Raw genomic sequence first — 20,683 nt, forward strand, 5'->3', positions numbered from 1 at the left:
AGACTTGAACTCAAGACCTCTACTCTCATAAATTAGCTTTGGACCAAGTAAGCTAAACTAAAAGTTTGAGAGAGAGAGAGAGAGAGAGAGAGAGCGGGGGGGGGGGGGGGGGGGGGTGTTTTTTTTTAGTGCTTGATTGAGAAAGCTCTTTTTCCCTACAAAACAAAAAACACAAAACCCAACACGGACATACAAAAAAAAAATGAACCTTACGACTCGAAGTTAGCTTTAGCCAGAAACTAAATATTTTCCTCAATGTTTCTGATTTTCCGAAATCACACTAAGGCACAGCGGAAAAGAGCATACGCATGAGAAAAATCCTTCCTCTCTATTTCTGATTTTCCCAGATCGCACAGAGTCATAGGGCAAAGAGCATACGCAGAAATGAAAGTTATAGATCCGGTAATAAAAAAAATCTAAATAAACCGAAATAATAAACAGAGAGAAAATAACTAGAAACTGCAAATAAACACTGTATACCTCCAGATCTTAAAAATGACATAGCTAGGGCTACCAGAAACCTTTTCGCGTGAAACGAAAGGGGTTCCTCACTGAAACAGATGCTCCTAACACAACAGAGTAGTCCTCTCGGCCCGAAAGCAGTCAGAAACAGTAGATCTAGGAAACGGTAGTCGGATGCAGTTCTACTGGCTTCAGATTTGGATCACCAACGGACGTGGCCCTCGAATAGCTCTGATACCATGTAGGAATTTACAGGGTAATTTCCTCAGACAGAACACCAAAGGACACCGCTCACACACAAATCATAGATCAATACACCAGTATTTTGACGTGGTTAAAACCCTCAAAGAGGGAAACAGTCCACGGCCTGAGCCAACGCGGCCACTTCAGGAAATTTATTAATAAAAGAATGAAAATTTACATAAGCTTCTCTCATGGACGGTTACCCTACAAATGACCCTCCATGCTCTTTAAATAGAGATCATGGACCAATCGGGTGTTAAGCCACGGATCAAGTGTCAGTAATACCGAGGAGAGAATGAACCGTCGGATCACTACATATCGTGACCGTCGGATTGTAAGTTACAAAATGTACATAGTAAAGAAACACACTTTACCTAACTCTACACTAGACCAAGTTATACTTAACTATTTCCTATGTGTCGGAATATCCTAACACGTTCAAAAGAAAGGAATCCAATGGCACATTAATAGTGGATGTTCAAAATATATGGCAGGGGATTAGAACAAATTTCTCACCCTAATTAAAGCAAAGGGAGCATTGTTACCTTTTGGGTAATGCTTCTACAAGGATAGTTGGAACAAGTATGGTTAGTATTGATGATGGAAATACTAAAACACAAAATGTATTGTATGTTGACGGTTAAAACACAATATTCTAAGTTTCGTTCAAATGTGTGATCAAGGTTACAACCTCACATTTCATTCTAAAGGATGTGAGATAAGGAAATATCTTTAGGAAGATTAGTGGAAAATGCAAATAGTACCCTGAGCAATGTATACATCCTCAATAAAGCCAAAGGAGAAAAATGTTATATGAGATAAGAAAATGAAAGCTAGTTATGGCATATAAGGATGATTCATTTAAACTTTCACAATCTCCTAAAACTCACCAAGGCATAAGCAGTATGAGATATGCCAAAGATCTCAAAATATATGGACATTATTTGCAAGTAATGTTAGCTTAGGAAGTAGATGGGAGTTAGCTTCAAAACAAAAGAGTACTCAACATCAACCATTGGAACTTGTACACGCCTTTGTGGGCTAGTAAGAACAAAAACTTTAAAAGGTGTAGTGCCCCAATCTAGTTGACTAGCTATTACATTATCTTAACCCTGATTTAGCCTTATGAAATATATATTATTCATTGAGGACCTTAGGTCGAGTGTCCCATTATTTTTACTATTATTATTAGTGGATGTGATAATGATTATGATGTCATATTGATGTTATTATTGGTTGTTATGATGAGTGTGATGTATATATTTGATGATTATGTGTAATCATGATCATGATTTCATTATATGCTTCCACATTTATATATTTTTATGACTATCTAATTGATTTCAATTAGTGTTATATATGTTGAATATTATGTTATGCATAGTCATGATGATTTTGATGTTATTCTTATAGCATGTATAAATATATCAATGACTAATCTTATGAGTAGATGTTACTAATGTCTATTTAATTGTGTTAGGAGGCCAACAAGATGCAAATGCATGTGATAAGTCAACGACCTACGATTTGATCGATTGCATATTATTGATACTGGAGTTTAATTTTTAAATAATATTATGCTATGATTTCTAATGTCATGTTTGTGGTTGCAGATGCAGTTTAATTAGCTTAATAAATCACACATGGGTGATAGGGTTGTATACTATAGATGTAATTTCATGGGATGGGTGGGACAACATCCTTGATTCCACCCACTAGCACTCCTTCCACGACCTGGGGGATGAGGTGATTATCAAGCACTTGCATTGTTTGACTTTCTGTTTCATCAAAGAGAACATCCCAACTAGTAATAAATTCCCCATTAGATAACAAAGCGTATCCCTAATTTTGATCTAAATAGGAAAAAAAATGCATTTCATGTTGTTATTTTCTAGATTATTATTGTTTTCCTTAGGAACTAAAGAATACCAAGTGGAGTCAAAAATTTGAACATGATTCATTGAAGGCTTATTACTATACCAAGCTTCATATGGGGATTCCATATAAGGTTGATGTGGGGATCAATTATTTAGATAAAATATTGTATGAGCTACATATACCTAATTATTTGTGCTTAACTCCTTTAAGTGCCTCATAGATATAGTTATTCCTATTAGTCTATGATTCATTCTTTCTGTGACTCTATTATGTTGTGGAGTATAAGAATTAGAAAATTATATTCTTATTCCATTTCCTTGGAAATTATCATTAAATAAATCTAAAGTGAATTCACCCCCATTATCTATTCTCAAAGTAGAAATCTTCTCCTTAGTGGAATTTCAACAAATCATTGAAATTGTATGAATTTTTCAAATTTATCCTTGAGAAAATACAACCAAGTCATCCTAGAAAAATCATCTATGAAAATAATAAGGTATCTTTATCCACCAATATAGGTTTCAATAGGACCACATAGTCACTATGGATTAGTTGCAAACATTGTTTTTCTCTCCATTTAATTGTGGGGAGAGGTTCCCTCTTTTTTTCTAGTGATCTAGTATTCACATTTAGCATTCTCCTTTTTAAAATGATGCACTCCTTTAACCATTTCATCTGCCTTAACTTTACTAAGGATATCAAAATTCAAGTGGAAAAAATTATAATGCCATAATATTATAGAGTTATATGATAAATATACTAATTATACCAATTCTTCTTTATTAGGAATAGTTGTTCCCTCTAGCCTTAAAAGTTTTTCTATATTCATATCCTTTCATTATTGTTTTGAAGTTTTTCTTCACTAAATTTATTTTCATCCATCCATCCTTCATAATGATTTGATGAAATCCTTTTCTAATGTGTACGAAGGATAACAATTTTTGCTTAAATGTTGGAACATACCATACACTTGAAAGTAACACTTTCCAATTCCTAGAAGAGAAAATCAGACTGGTCCTTTTCCTTGAGGTGTATAAGTTGTATTATCTACCAATTAGAAATAATATTTTATATAGCACATACATTGAGTATCTCCTATATCAAGTATCGAATCATCTTCAAATTACTTTCTTGGAAATCTATTGGTAGTCACTAAATCTACAAATTCATTCTCATGAGGGGTTGTGAATACATAACCATATTCTTGATTTTTATTTCTTTAGTTCTTATGTGAAAGGATTAGACTTAAAATGTTGTTGGAAAATTTGTTTATTCCTTGGTAGATTCTCTTTTCTTGTCCTACAATCTTCGACCACATGTCCAATGCAAATTTATGTTGACTATTTTCTTCACTTTGTTGATATCTCTTACAATATTGCTAAATTTCATCATTTCTTCCTCAATATTCCTTGGATTCTTCCATGATCATGACCATAGTGTTGACTTCTTCCTCTTCCTCTCTAATTATCATTGAACTAGGCTCTTCCTCTTGAATGTTCATTATAATTGCTTCTTCTTCTTGCATTGTATGAGCTTTTTCCTATGGTCCTTCCATTTTAAGTACCACATCCTCTTTCATTTTCATTAAGTAAGTTTCTCCCTTTTGATCTTTCTCCTTTCCTTGAGTTGGTAAAGAGAAGATATATATTGAGTTCATCTTTTTACCAAAGGTCCTTTCATGTTGAACCATCAGGTCACTAAGGGAAAAAAAATGTTGATTTGCCAATTTACCATAAATTTGTAATGCTTCTAGAAAATGATTATATGATGATAGCAAACCTTTCATAAAATTGTTGGCCATTAAAATTTCTTTCACGTCTTTAACACTTAATTTTGAAATTTCTTATGAAATATTCTTCAAATCATATATGTATTCTATAACATCTCCCCCTTCAACCATTTTTTTATTGAGCATCGTATTATGAAGCTTAGCCATTTTCTCTTTGGATTGAGTATCAAACATATTCTTAAAAATACTCTATGTAGTCCATATCTTAGATATATTTTCAATATGAATATATAGCTCATAAATGACATAAGACCTCAACAATGCATGTGCCTTTTCATCCTGTGCTTCCTATTTTGGTAATTCTCTAACACCATTGGGCTTAGTTGGAGCTTTGTCTCTATTACAAGTATCTTTCCACAAGTCGTTAAAGACTATTGCATTATGAATATGACAAAGCCAAGTCATGTAACTCTTGGGTCCTTCCAAATTTTCTTCTTCAACAAATAAATTGACTATCTTTGACATGCTTAATTATGTATCAAATTCCCACAAACAAGTGAAGATAATAATGCACAAGGGACATTGCACACACACTACAAATGAGTGTTATAGGGGCATGGCCTCAACCCTCAAATAGACTTAGTAAAAATTGTCGATAGAGTATTTTACTTTACTCTTATCAATGTTTCAATTACAATTTACAATATTTTTTTGTGTATGTTTGGTAGTTCTCCCTTTTATATTAATATTTCATAAACATATAGTCAATGGTTTTCAAAATTCTACAAGTGGTCTCAACCTGCCCACAGGAAACTAGGTCTATTGGCCACCTATCTGCATCATAAGCTGTCCAAAATTTAAACAGAGTAATTCTTATCATCCAGGCTACATTGGCTACCTTATCTTCTATATGCTTCATACTTAAAAAGTAAATTCTAATCAACATAATAACAAAATTTGACTAACTAGACTTCTACTTCATTCATCTGAGGAATCGACTGGGGTCGGGGCTTTCGCACTCGACCCAGGTGCTTCACTTTGCATCATTTTCTGGAGTTGCTGTTCAATTCTCTTCAGGCAGAGGTTGTTATGATACTGTTGCATTTGAACTGACTGAATCTCCTTCTGGAGATCTTTTAGGCTTGGTTCTGCTTGTCTGTCCTCTTCTAGTTCTTCTCTTTCCTTGTAAGTGGTCATTTCTTTAGCCAGGATGTTTTTCATAACCCAATATTGTTGGATGGTTTGCCTAAACAATGTTTGGCAACCTCAGGTATGGCCTGGATCCTTAATTATTGTCTCCCATTCTTTTGCTTGAATTTCTTCATTCTCGATGTTGGCATTTAACTCTCTTTCCCATTCAGAAATGACTGCTTTCACTTCAGTCGGGGTTCCTACATAGTAGGCATTGATAAGATTCTGCATACTTTCCTGTCCTATTTTCCTTCCTCTTTTCCTCGGAGGTTTGCTTGCGGATGCCTCCAGGTCATTCATTTTTTTCTTCGTCTTTCCTATTTGTCTATTCCCTTTCCTTCCCTGTTGTCTTCCTTCCTTAACCATCGTTTTCTGCTCTCTGCTCTTACAGTTCCTGCACTCCTGGACTAGGGCCTGATGAACACTAGCTTGATGCAAATTCTGTTGCGTCAGGGCCTTTTGAACACTGGCGTTTATGCTACATGTAATGTAAACCATAATTAAGGCATCATAAATCCTAATAAGGTTATCCTTAGTATACTTATAATGTTTTATGATTTGAGTTTTGGCCCTTGATTTGTCAAATTTTCCCATATTCTTCCCCTCACTATCTGTTTGAAACCTTTCTGCGACAATGTCTATCCTCGACGTTATGCCTCCTCTATTTCACATTCCCCACAAGGAACCAAGATAACCCCCGTCATGCTCATGATCGAGCTTCCTATAGATTTTACTGAAATCAGGGTAGCTTGACTTTATCAGCAATTCCACCACCAAGATAGACTGCCCTTGGTTGTATTTCCAGTTATAATATCTATCCTTCTCCCCTACTTGAGCCAAGGGGCAACATCTCCCTCGACACCTCACATAGGCCTCCAGGCCTTTCGTCTTCACAATTCTGTGTCAGTTCCTACAAGCAGGAAATCTATAGTTTTTCCCAGGCTTAGATTTCCACCCATACCTCTTACACTGCCCTATTTTCCCCACCCATCCCCACAGAGTAGCCCTCCCTTGATGCCGAGAGATTTTCCTCAGATAATTACAAGGGGAGACACATATAGTATCGCTTATGTCAGCGTTTATAGGTCCCGATAATCTTGTTCTCCCCCTTGGCCGGTCGGCCTTCCTACAGGGTTCAAATTTCCTTCCCCCCTTCCCAGAGAGCTATAAGGATGAGCCCGTGTAGGTTTACTAAGTAATTATCCAGTAACATAGAACCAGTAACAAAGAACTAGAATTGTCTAAAATTTTCATGGCATTTCTCTTCAAATTCCCTCTTCATCTCCATTGTCCATAGCATTGTGACCCTAGCAACATAGGGGTAGGCTGAGAGGACATACCAATATTTCCTTACGAAGGTCATCCATTGATCTTTGCACCCTGGTTCACGGATTTCACCAGCTCCATCTAGTCATTCATCCTCTTTAGCCTGCATCCCTTTACCCTTCATCCTTTCCACCTTTTGCCTTAACTTGCTTTCACACCTAACTAACCTCAATTCCGAGGTACCTTCCACATGCGGTGCTTTGTTGTATGCATCCATTGCCTTCATGGGTAGGTCTTGGGTTAAGTTCCCACTTACCTGCCGTTTATTACCCTTCATCATAGCCTTACCATTTTTGGATGCTCCTGTCGGCTTCCATTTTCGTTTCCCTTCGACACCTTACCTGTAGGTTTTAACCCCGTATAGAAATTATCTGCATACGAATTATAACAATAGAAAATAAATAATGTGAGATCATAACACATAAAATACACAAAGATTTAACCCTATATCCCAAAACCGAGACTACCAGATTGATTTTTCATTATGTTCCTTTCAATGTTACAATACATATTTATACATGCCGAAGAATCCAATACCAAGGACCAAAAATCATTGTGTCCAAAACCATGTGCGAAAACCATGCACAAAACCATAGGTAGGTTCACCCAACCTAATATAGAGTCCAAAAAAAAATTCCCTGGGGTGTTTCCCTAGACCCCGTAGAGGGGGGCGAACCTGCCCCCTCTAACCCCCACGTAAACTACGTAGGCTAGTCATGGAAAGGTTATAACACAGCCCAACATTCTCACACTTTTTGTTTTCTTTCCATAGGGGGCCACAGCAGAGATTAGTAATTTATCTAGCCCTGAAACGCCCATTGTTTCTCTACACCAAGAGAACTTCTCAGAGCTCATAAATTTTGTCAATGCATCTACAGTATTCTTCAAAGTGTCCACCTTTACCAGCAACACCTTTTTGTCTTCTATCATATCCCTCACAAAGTGATACTGAACATCAATGTACTTTGTCTTTGAATGATAAGCAGGGTTCTTTGCTAAGAAAATTGCACTTTGGCTATCACAGTCTATCCTTATAGATCCTTGTACTAACCCCATACTTGAACACAATCTCTGCAACCAAACTGCTTCCTTGCTTGCATGAGTGGCTTCCATGTATTCTGCCTCTGTAGTTGATAATGCCACTACAGATTGTTTCTTACCCATCCAGCTGACTGCACCTCCAAATAGGTTAAACACATACCCACTTGTAGATCTTTTCTAATCCAGATCTCTAGCCCAGTCTACATCAACAAAGCCACGAATATCCAAAAATATGTCCAATCCTGGTCTTCCTTGGTAGCACAAACCATAATCACTAGTGCCACGCAAATACCTGAAAACCCGCTTCACTGTTGTCTAGTGCTCCTTCCCTAGTTTTGATATAAACCTGCTTAATACTCCCACTGCATGTGAAATGTCTAGTCTAGTATAGACTGTTGAACCTCAGAATTTCCTTCTCCTTAACAACTTTTCTCACTTCTTTCCCTTGCTATTCCATAAGAATACATGTCCTCATCAATGATAAATGATAGATTTTGTCTTAAAGGGGACATTAAATGATTAACATGTTATGCTTTTATGTTTTTGCTATTTGAATAAGTTTTTGCAAATTAGCAACAAAACGCAGCCTATTCTGTAGCTAACTTTGTGTTCCGTAGCTACTTCCGTGGCCTGGCAGGTTCCAGGTGTCAAACGAAGAAACCAGCCACATGGGCATCTCTGGAATCATCTCGACATGGATCCTATCCTAGTCACCCAACCCAGATCAACAAAAAAGCCAGCTCAAGACCACAGTCAAAGGAGGAGTCAAATGAAGAAACCCGAGAGAAATAGGACTCTTTGTCCACTCTTCATGGTTAATTAATAAAACCTGATAGTTTTGTTGCAACAATAACTCGAACTGGCCACCGGTGATAATTGTTTCATGCAACCATCTTGGTTGACTTAAAGTCACCTGTAGCTAATCAACCATTTATGCATATCTGCTGTAAAATGTGTAGACCACCTGTTGCTAAATTCTCTCAAAAGATAGTTATGAATGTTTTCTTTAAATATCAGTTATACAAAACTGAGAACAAGTTCGAATTTTTGGATGTATTAAGCTTAGAATTGCAACTCTGTAATTTTGAACTTTTTCCTATTAATAATATGAAGCCATGTTTTGTCCAAGTGATCATTTGAAAGAGTATCTTCAGCTAGTTAGCAGCTCAACTCAGTCAGTTGCAGAGGGCCCCTGCACTGAAGGAGGTTTTTCTTTTTATTTATTTACTATTCAGTTTAGTTTCATTATTTACTTTCAGCAATATTTGTAGCTTAGGTTGATTCCCTGTAGTTTGTTTTCTTTTAGTTCTGATTAATAGCACAATGTTAGAATTCGATGGTGCAGCCTTGTTTCTTGTTTTTAAACAGGGTAAGGTCGAAAAGTAATAAGGATGCATTGTTGATTAGTTTACTCACTGTTTTGTTTCCTCTGTTATTTATTTCCTAGTTCAGATTGCCAATGCACTATGTGAATAAATGTTGTTGGCCACCATTTCACGCTGATATCCATCCTAAACTAAATGGTTAAACATTCACTTCACAAAAGGATTGAAATCAATCAGTTACTTTCTGCATATTTGATTTAGTTCTTTGGACTATAAAGTACAGTAAGTTGCTTGTATGCCATCTCAAGAAAGTTATCTTTCAAAATTGAAGGCTTGAGAAAACTAAAAGTACTTTAGTCAGTTTCATTCTCTGTAATTATTTCAATTTGCCTTACAAATTTCACCTTTTAATTCTTGACTTAGGATCAATGAAAAAATCAAATAGACACTCTGTTTTTCCTTCTCTTAACTTAGATTTTGATTAGTTTTAAGCTCTTGGTTCACTTTTAGGAAACTTAGGCTCAGTTTCTCATAAGATTTAGACTGTACATCATTAGGAATCAAAGAACAGAAACCCCCAACCAAACAATATAAAAATACAAAACAACGAAGTAAGAAGGGTTAACTAAGAACATATAGTGCACTACACTTCATCAGCTTACAAGCCTCGATTGATAATTCATGCAAACAATTTAGGAAACTAAATTGACTAAACATTTTGGCGCCATTGCTGGGGAAGTGTAAATTAGGTAACCATATCTCTTACATTAGAAAAAAAATTATATGCATAGATAAAGAGACTCTAGAGGTAGATTTATAGCTAGAGGCAGGAGTTCAATTCCTACAACACCACCTACTCCAATAAGAACAAGAAGAGATACCCCTCCATCTCAAGCTCATACTCCTATTTCATCTACTGAGGCAGTCCTAGAAGGGAAAAATCTTGAGTCTCCAACAGAAGGAGTAGCCTTTTTCACCTCCACAGGGGAGCACATCTTAGTTGAAGAATTAGGAATACCTGGTGAAGAAGGAGTAGAACCTCTCTCCCACATACCTTTGTTAGAACAACCAGAGGAAGAGAAAGTAACCTTGAAGGTTGAACCTTATACTGACTCTGAAGAAACTATAATGGCAGAAGAAGGAGAGGATGGAGAATTCACACTATTTGGAGGAGGAGGTAGAGGAAATAATGGAAGAGGTAGAGGAGATAATGGAGGAGGCAGAGGAAATAGATAATTCTTTCGGATTCCCAGTAGTGGATGAAGAAACAAATTCCACCATGAAAAACATCTCACCTTCTGTCCTCCCAAATTTCCATGGGCTAAAAAGTGAGGATCCTGAAACATTTTTATTTGAGTTTGAAGTCTTGTGCAAAACCTATGATTACTTAGAAGACTCTCAAAAACTTAAATTGTTTCCTTCAATATTGAAAGGAGCTTCTTTGAAGTGGTTTATGGGGTTGGTCACTCAGTCTATTAGAACATGGAATGACATGAAGAAAGTTTTTTTGGATAGGTATTTTGATTATTGCATGCCTACCAATCATAAGGATGAAGTGTTCAAAATGATGCAAAGAGAGGATGAAAATTTAGAGGATTTAATTGAGAGATTCAATTATAACTTGAAAAGAGAAAAGATGGATAATTTAGATGAAGATACCTTGAAAGCCCTCCTGTTAAAATCCATTAGAGATGAGTGGATAGATATCCTTAACATGATGGGGAAGGGAGATATCTCTCAACTCCCATTAAGTGACATAGTAGAATTATGTGTTCATCTCTCAAGAGGGAAGTCCAAAACAGGGAAAGGTCAAAGAGATCCTTCTCTTTCCAAAGTAAATAAATCTGCAACCAGATTAGTGAGTAGGGCAGAAATTGGGAATATGCTTGATGAATTCAAAACAGATATACTAGGGAGCCTTAGTGAGAAAATAGACACCCTTAAGTTGCAAAACAAGCAAGAAACTCAGGCTGATGCTTTAGCTATTTTCTGTCCCAAATGCAGAGAAAAAACATGCTTTAAGAGAATGTCCTTTGGATGCAAAAATCATAGAGACATGTGTGATTTGTTCAAAAAACCATGAGACCAAGGGGTGCCCTTCAATTCCAAGCCTTAAGGCTATTTTTCAGGAAGAAATAAGCCCAAATCCAACAGAATCTCTTTGCTTTGTCTCTAGAAGACCTTGGCAAGGGCCACAAAATCAAGGATTTAATAACCAAATGTATCTTCAACCCCCACCAAACTGGAATTCTTGGCAGCAACCTTGGCCTTAATCTCAATCTCAAACTCAACCTTGGACTCAAGGAATACAAAATCCTTATGGAAGATTCTCTCAATATTATCAATATCCTCCATCACATCAGAATTATCCTCCCCCACAATTTCCACAACAAAATCAGCAACTTCAACTCCAAAATTAGAACCTTCAAATTTCACTACCATTTCCACAACAATACCAAAATCCTCAACTCTTACTACCATTTTAGCAGAGACCAAATCAGCGACCTGCCCAATCATTACCAAACCCCAACAATAAAAATCCTCAGAATACTTACATGGTGGAAGGAAAACAATTTCCAACTTATATGATTACTCCTTTGGATCTCAATGATGTTCAACTGAGATCTGGGAGGATATTAGAAAAGGAAAGGCCTTCTGTGATTATTCAGGAACAAGATAATTATGAGGAAAATTTTGTACAGTCGAATAATTTTTTTGAAGGAAAATTTCTTCAAAACCAAAATACAAGAAAAATAGAAAGAACCAATGAACTCAACTCCTGACATTGAGGAACCAATATCTATTTTACACCTCTTTTTCCTGAAAGATTACAAGTTGATAGAGGAGTAAAAAAACAGGTTATGTTGTCTAATTATGACTTTCTAGATGAATTGAAAAATGTCTGTATCAAAATCCCCCTTTTACAAGCCATTAAGGAAATTCCAATCTTAGCAAAAACAATCAAGGAGTTGAGTATAAAAAAACTAGGAAGAAAAACAAAGGAGACAAAAAGAATTCACCTGGTAGGAAAAATAGTAGATATAATGATGGGAAAAATTTCCATACAAAAATATGTAGATCCAGGAAGTCCAATTGTGAAAACACATATCAATGGAGTTGAAATTCCAAATACATTGATTGATTTAGGAGCAGCTATCAACATCATGAGCAGAAAAACCATGGAACAACTCAAACTTCCTAATCTTCTTTACACACCTACATTACTGCAATTAGCAGATAGATCTGTAATCAAACCAGATGGTGTGTTAGAAGATATTTCAGTATGCTTAGATTCTTGGGAATATCCTGTTGATTTTATGATTTTAACCCCCAAGAACAATCTAGGAGGACATCCACTTATATTAGGAAGACCTTGGCTGGCCACAACTGATGCTTTCATTAGCTATAGATCTGGTGATATGTATATTTCTGATGGAAATTCAACAAATAAATTCACTCTATATCCTCCAGCAAGAACAATCACATAAATAGATGACAAAGAATGGATTGATGATGAAAATGACATTCAGCCTCTCTTTACTATTTCAGACATTAGTGAAGATAGTCAAATTTTGAATACAATGGAAAATTTTGAATCATCTCCGGAATATGAACATGATCAATTCCAAGAAAAATCCAATATTGAATATTTGTCATCTAGGCAGATGTCTCTTTATTCTATGGAAGAATTTGGTAGCTCTACAATTGAAATCTTTTCAGGAAAAACATTGAACATAAACAAAAATTTGGAGAAATTACAACAAGAAAAGCTAATTCAAACATTACAACAGCATTCTGCTGCATATGCATGGGAATATACTGATATGAAAGGAATTAGTCCTATGACTTGTATGCATCACATCTATATTGAGGAAAATTGTAAGCCTATCAGACAACCTCAAAGAAGGATGAATCCAAATCTTAGAGAAATTGTGAAAGAAGAGTTGCAGAAATTACTGAATGTAAACTTCATCTACCCAATTTCAGACAACCAATAGGTTTCCCCCTTGGTGATTGTACCTAAAAATAATGGTAAATGGAGGGTATGCATTGATTATCAGGAATTGAATAAAGCTACCCTTAAAGATCATTTTCTTTTGCCCTTTATAGATTTAGATACATTAGCATGTAAGAAGTATTTCTCATTCTTGGATGGTTTTAGTGGTTATAATCAGATTCAGGTGGCACCTGAAGATCAAGACAACCACATTTACTTGTCCATGGGGAACCTATGCCTACCAAGTACTTCCTTTTGGATTATGTAATGCACCTGCAACATTCCAAAACACAGTACTAGGATTTTTTTCTGATCTAATACATGATAGTGTAGAGGTATATATGGATGACTTTACAGTCTATGGGAATACATTTGAAGAAGCTTTGGAGAATTTGGAAAAAGTTCTTAAAATATGTAAGGAAGCAAACCTTTCACTAAGCCATGAAAAATGTTTTATGATGTTTACAGAAAGGATTATTTTAGGACATCACATTTCAGGGGATAGAATTAAAGTTGATAAATCTAAAGTTGAAGACATCTCTAAATTATCAATTCCAAATTGCCAAAGGGATGTTAGAAGTTTTCTAGGATTTACAGGATACTATACATGATTTATAGAAAATTTCACTAAAATAACATCCCCACTCTTCAAATTACTCACCAAGGATTGTGAATTCAATTGGAATCCTAATTGCGAGTTAGCATTTGAGACTTAAAAAAAAAAAAAATCTGAAGCACCCATCTTAAGAGGTCCAAATTGGAAACTACCTTTTCACATTTTAACAGATGCTTCAGACACAGCTCTAGGAGTTGTATTAGGACAAAAATATTTGATTCCCTATGCCATCTACTATACAAGTAAAAATTTGACTCCCACTGAGTTAAATTATACTGTAACTGAAAAGGAATTCTTAGCTGTTGTTCATGCAATCAACAAGTTCAGACATTATATAACATGCTATGAAACCTTTGTTCATACAAATCACTATGCAATTAGATACTTAATGAATAAACCTATTACTAATGGCAGAGTTACAAGGTGGCTATTACTCTTGCAAGAATTCAATATTATTGTGCTAGACAGACTCGGAAAACAAAACACAGTTGCTGATTTCTTGTCCAGAATTCAAAATATCAAAGATGAAACTTTGGTTGAAGATAAGTTTCCTGATGAATATCTTTTTTCAATAACTACTCAAACCCCTTGGTTTGCAAATATTGCCAATTACTTAGTCACAGGGAAATTGCCTTCACATTTGTTTCCTAGAGAGAAAAGAAAAATCATTCAAATAAGTGCAAGATACTCATGGATCACTAATGAATTGTATAAAACAGGTCCAGATCTCATGATCAGAAGATGTGTTAGAGAAGATGAAATGCCTGAGATTCTTAAGGCATGTCATGATGAACCGTGTGGTGGACACTTTGCTGACAAGAGGACAACCTATAAAATCCTTTCCTTAGGATATTATTAGCCATCCATCTTCAAAGATGCCAAAGAATATGTCAGGAGATGTGACAGCTGCCAAAGGGTAGGAAAACCTGCTTCTTCAAATGAAATGCCACTACAAGTTCAGGTACTCATTGAACCTTTTGAAAAATGGGCCTTGGATTTTGTTGGACCAATTAATCCCCCATCTAAGCAAAAAAGGTATATATTGGTATGCACTGATTATGTCACTAAATGGGTAGAGGCCAAAGCATTAACTTTTGCCAATGAAAAATCTGTAGTTAATTTTCTTTTTGAGGACATCTTCACTCGTTTTGGTGTTCCAAGGGAAATTGTGATAGATCAGGGGTCTCAATTTACATCTAAAATGGTGAAGAGTCTTGTGGAAGATTACAAGATCAAACATAGGAAATCAACCCCCTATCATCCACAAGCAAATGGTCAGGTTGAATCTACAAATAAGGTGATTGAAGGAATTCTCACTAAGACTGTGCATCTACATAGAAGAGATTGGGCAGAAAGGCTCCCTGAAGCCTTATGGGCTTATAGAACTACATGGAGGAACACAACGAGACATACAACCTATTAACTTGTTTATGGGAAACAAGTCCTGTTCCCTATAGAGTTTCAGATTAAAACCTTCAAGATGGCAGTTCAATTGGGATTGGATTTATAAAAGGTGCACTCCCATTGGTTTAGTACCCTGATCTACCATGATCCACTGATCTTTATCCACCAACAAATCCTCCATCTTGAGTTTCCACAACTCAAAAATCTAACCATTAAATTTCTCTATCTCTATCTTTCCATTGCTCGCCATCTTCTTTCACCACCAAAATCAATCCTGCAGATCTCCCTCTGAACAGGGTCTACCACAGGCCCGAGTGAAACCCCTCATCGACAAAGGTGTCCCCATGAAGCCAAAATAGCTCTGATACCAAATGTAGGTTTTAACCCAGTACAGAAATTACCTTCATATGAATTCTAACAATAGAAAATAAACAATGTGAGAGCATAACACATATACATAGAGATTTTACCCTAGATCCCAAAACCGAGACTACCAAATTGATTTTTCATTATGTTCCTTTCAATTTTACAATATATATTTATACATGTCGAAGCATCCAATACCATGGACCGAAAATCATTGCGTCCAAAACCATGTGTCAAAACCATGCACAAAACCATATGTAGGTTTGCCCAACCTAATATAGGGGCCAAAAAAAACAATTCCTTGGGGCACTGCCCCGGACCCTGTAGAGGGGGTCTAACCACCCCCCTCAAACCCCTTGTGACCCCCTCGCTGTGCAATCAATGCAACAAAGGGGGGGCTCTGCCCCCCCTCTAACCCCCCCATAAACTACGTAGGCTAGTCATGGAAAGAATATAACACAACCCAACATTTTCCTCCCTCCTGCCATCTGTCCTGACCTGCTTCCCTCTTCCTTCTATTGCTCTCCACATCCCGATCGGGGGTAGTTACAATTTACAATTGAATTAGTGAAACTTTCAAAATTTAATCCAATAATCATCAAAACAAGCCCTCTTGGTTTACAATGATGATTCCTCAACACATAATAAATCCCATTTTTTGAATTTTTTTATATTTCAATTACAAAACAATAATTACCCCCCCCCCTTAAAAAAAAATTAAATATTTCATGCCTCCCCTTATTAAGCTATGAAAACATATTACAATCCTCACAATTAAACTCAAGTAGATCCCTTAATTAGCTAAATAAAATCATAGATGCTTGATAACCATACACTACTAATTGATTTCTTCCTAGATTGTAGGTTTGAGCCTTTGGTATAGAAAATAATAATAGCCTACCATTGGATGGATGTATCATTTTTTTAGGTTCCACCAATGTTTTCCATATACCTTCCCATGGGCACTACAAATGATAATCTTTATCATCAATACCTCTACCTTTTTTTCACACAAAGAACAAAAATTAGCACTACCTTCAGAAATGGAGATATCCAACTACAAAGAAACAACATTTTTGCATCTACATGATAGTTTCATTCAATGTTGGTCAGATAGCTTTGTAGCGAAGAAGGGTAGTAGATATTATCATAAAATTAGGCTAGCCTATTGATTGCTAGACCATCCTCCATGTATAGTTTTAACCATGTTATGTTCTAATCTCTCAATTTGAAGCTTAGGGCACATGGAAGAAAGGTATATCCTACAAACACAACAACAAGGCTCTCTCCAACATAAATTTCACAGTAATTATCCTCTTTTGGTGGAGTGATGTCATGGCTCTAGAGAAACAAATATAAATCTTCTCCTCCCCTAGAGTTTTCCCTATCAGGCGTAAATCCACCACCTACACTTCCAAATTATAGGACCAATGAAAACCATTTTCACGACCATTTCCAATGGCATCAAAGCCACAGTTGAAACCTCTTCGAAAAAAAATGGAAGGGGCTGGTTCTTTCTCTGTTGGTGGCACTAATCATAGGAAGGAACTCTCCATTATATCTTCAAGTTTTGAATGAATATCAACCATTGCAATCATTTTTTTTCTTTCAATAATGTGCACAACAATAATGGCATTTTTGGCATTCATGCAACTATGATGATTTCAAATTCAAGTGAGTGACATGTGGAAGAATCATCTGGGATCAATATATAATGAATTCATTCACACTTGTCATGGATTCTAGCTCTTCCAAGTGAAAAACAAATAAATTCAAATAGAGCCCTAAGAATGTGAATTTGGTGGTGGCTCTTGTTTAACGAATGTGTGTGGAAGATGATTTGTTGTGAAGCATCATGTTAAGATTGTATATAAGGTTATACATTTATCTCATGCAAATGTTGAGCATAATCATGGTTTAGATGGTGATTGTCTAATTATTAATGAAGCCTTTGTCAGTAAAGGCCTCTTTCACATTGTCTTATATAATATGTATCAAATCTATTTCTTTGAAAACTTAGATGAAGCGTGTAAATTTTAACAACATGTCGAACATTCTCATAAATTTTGCGAGTAGAGTATCAATGATTTTCACAAGGTTTACAAGGAACAATCAAGGTAGTGGTGAGAAATGATTTTTATTCCTTCTTCTTTTTTTATTTAAAGAAAAAAATTATATTATGGATGTGCAAATTTACATATCTACAAATTTACTTGAAAAAAATATTGAACATTATTCATAAAGTAGTAGATCTAGTAGATCTAAATGATATCATAACAAATTTGATAATAATTTCATTGAAGCAAAGTACCTCCCTAATGCAAAATTATTTTTTTGAGGAAGAAACCAGGTTGAAGCATTGGAATCTTCTTCCTCATGAATCCACCATTACCTCCTAACTACCACAATACTCTCATTATACAAAACTATGATCTCACTCTAATACCATGAAAAAAATAGCAATAATGTCCTCAAACACGTAATTTTATTATTTAGAAAACAAAACTTACTTAAGGGGCGAGAGACAACATATATATAACCTCTCTAACCAAATCTCAGCATGCCATCTATCCATGATCATCAAATCAAGGATAATCATTATGACAAGGTTGTGAGAAGGCTTATCTATCACCTAGGAAATACAACACTTATAGAATTCAGTTTATTATTCTAGAACTAATACATTCTAGAATAAATTTATTATCTAGAAAAACTAATCAACTAACTATCTAAATAAACTTTAGGATTAGGTGGTTAACAACTAGTGAGTTTGAATTTGGTTTATTTACATAGCATAACACATTCTATTATCTTAAATTAAGAAGTTGATCCATGCTACTAATTTACATCAACTCTAATACCACATCTTACATATATTTATTTTTCCTAGGCTCAATTTTCTTTTGATAGGATGACTAGTTGTGTACAATAAACTTTGTGGCACTTAAATCCTATGATTCCTAATCTATATTACATGCTAGTCATTCAACCAAGATCAGTTCTACCAATAAGGTTTGCTTCCATATTTTTGGTTTTATAATGTAGGCTAATGCAATGTAGCATGAATTTTGTCGTACACATAACAGTAATAACAAATATTTTCCAAAATTACTTCTTTTTTAGCCTGGAAATTTGTTCCCATTTCTAATACTGCCATTGTCTTCATCTCATAAAGAGTCTTCCATTGATATGGATTTCGTTGTATTATAAGTTCCATATAATAAGTTAGAGACCTTTGAAGATTCAACAATTTGTGCTGAGTAACATCAATGTACTTCTAGCATGTGGTATATGGAAAGGCATTTTAGGTCCAATTATCAACTTGATGATAGTGCCTTATTAGCACTAAGACATCGCCCTACCATGTCATTCCCTAATGTATACATAATTTCATTATAATAATAATGCTTACAAACATATATTAAGCTAATATCGATGTAATTATTTTCATGTCATTATTCCATTGATGATTTTCAATATTATTATTATTTAGAATTACTACACTAACCCCTTTTTATCAAAGGAGATTCTTTGCATTTTCCCTTCAAACATTTTTAGGTCCTTACAAAAAATATTTATCATTTATCAATTATGCCAAGTCAAATCATTGGACGAATTTTCTACAAAAATATTATATTATTACCTTCATTTTAGGCTCCATCTATTGAAACACCAAGGGACCAAATGCAATTGGGATGTAAAGAAATATTTGTGTGAATCCCATTCATGCATGGTCTCCTCCTTCCACACCATATTCCTACATTATTTATCCCAACAAGTGTTGTAATTGGATTAGATATGGTTATCCTTGGATGTGTATGTGGGTGTATACCACTTGATTCATCACCCCACACTCGATATCATGCATTGATTATCATTATGAGCTTTAGAATTAACTTATATACCATTGTCCTTGGATACCCATGTAGAGGTATAGATATTGATTCATCAGCCCCCACTCTACATCCAACATTGATTATCCATATGAGTTTTTGGTTTGGATTATATTCCATTATCCTTGGATTTTCATTCAGAGGTATAACAGTTGACAATACCTCATTGACTATGGTCACTATTTCTGAACAAAGTGTATTTTATGAAGCAAAGAACACTCATCCAAGGCATTGAGCTAAAGTTCTTTGAAAATTCAACATTTAGTGTCACATTAGCATGATTTTGTTTCCAATATGTGGTATATGACATGCCATCCTATGTCCAATTTCCACTCCCATTGGTAGTGCCTTTTCAACATCAGGGCACAAACCTGCCTTGTCATTTCTCAGTTTCTACAAATATTTGTTGAAATAATAATGCATGTAAAAAATTATCAAGACACTAATTATAGTAGTGAATTTTACAATCACTATTACATTAATGTTTATTAACACTATTATTATTTAAGAATTATTCGAGTAACCCCTTTTTATTTTATTTCAATTTTTCCTCAAATTATTTTCAAGCTCTTGCACAATTTTTTTATTGTTTACCAATTCTGTCCAAATTAAATCATCAGACCATATGTTAACATAAATATTATTATATAAACTTTATTTGGGGCCCCATCTATGTAGAATACGACAAAATAAAATCCAATGGAGGTGTGGAGAAATATTTCCACAAAGCTTACTCTTGCATGGTCTCCTTTTTGCATAACCACATTCTCACATTGTTTATTCCCATGAGTTCTCAACTTGTCTTATATTACATTATTCTTGGATGCATATGAGGATATATACCACTTGTTCCATCACCCTGAACTCTACTTCCCTCACATTATCCCTATGAGTTTTGGACTTAGCTTATATTGCATTATCATTCGATGCCCATGTGGAGTTGTAGCACTTTATTCATCATCTCACAGATTATATACACAAGTTTTGGAATTGGTTTATATTCCATTATTCTTGGTTTCCCATGAGAAGTTATAGCATTTGATTAATTGTCCCACACCTTGCATCTTGCAATGATTATACTCACCATTTCTAGACATTAAAGTATTTTCCAAGCCAAAGAACACATTGTTGGGTGTGGAGCCTGATTATCTTCTGTATTCAAAGGTTTCAGCCGGATGTATACCCCAGGAAGATTGTACACCCCTCCACACG

General features: G+C 35.3%; 1 pseudogene; it reads left to right on the forward strand.

Annotated features, from left to right (window-relative positions):
- Window positions 1-16,800: 16,800 nt before the first annotated feature.
- On the forward strand, window positions 16,801-17,293 carry LOC149265182 (uncharacterized; annotated as a pseudogene).
- Window positions 17,294-20,683: the final 3,390 nt, after the last annotated feature.

This window comes from Pinus tabuliformis, chromosome 6 (genome assembly GCF_031772625.1).
Source record: "Pinus tabuliformis cultivar Carrire ecotype Pingquan chromosome 6, CPIR1, whole genome shotgun sequence".
Classification (NCBI taxonomy): Eukaryota; Viridiplantae; Streptophyta; class Pinopsida; order Pinales; family Pinaceae; genus Pinus; species Pinus tabuliformis.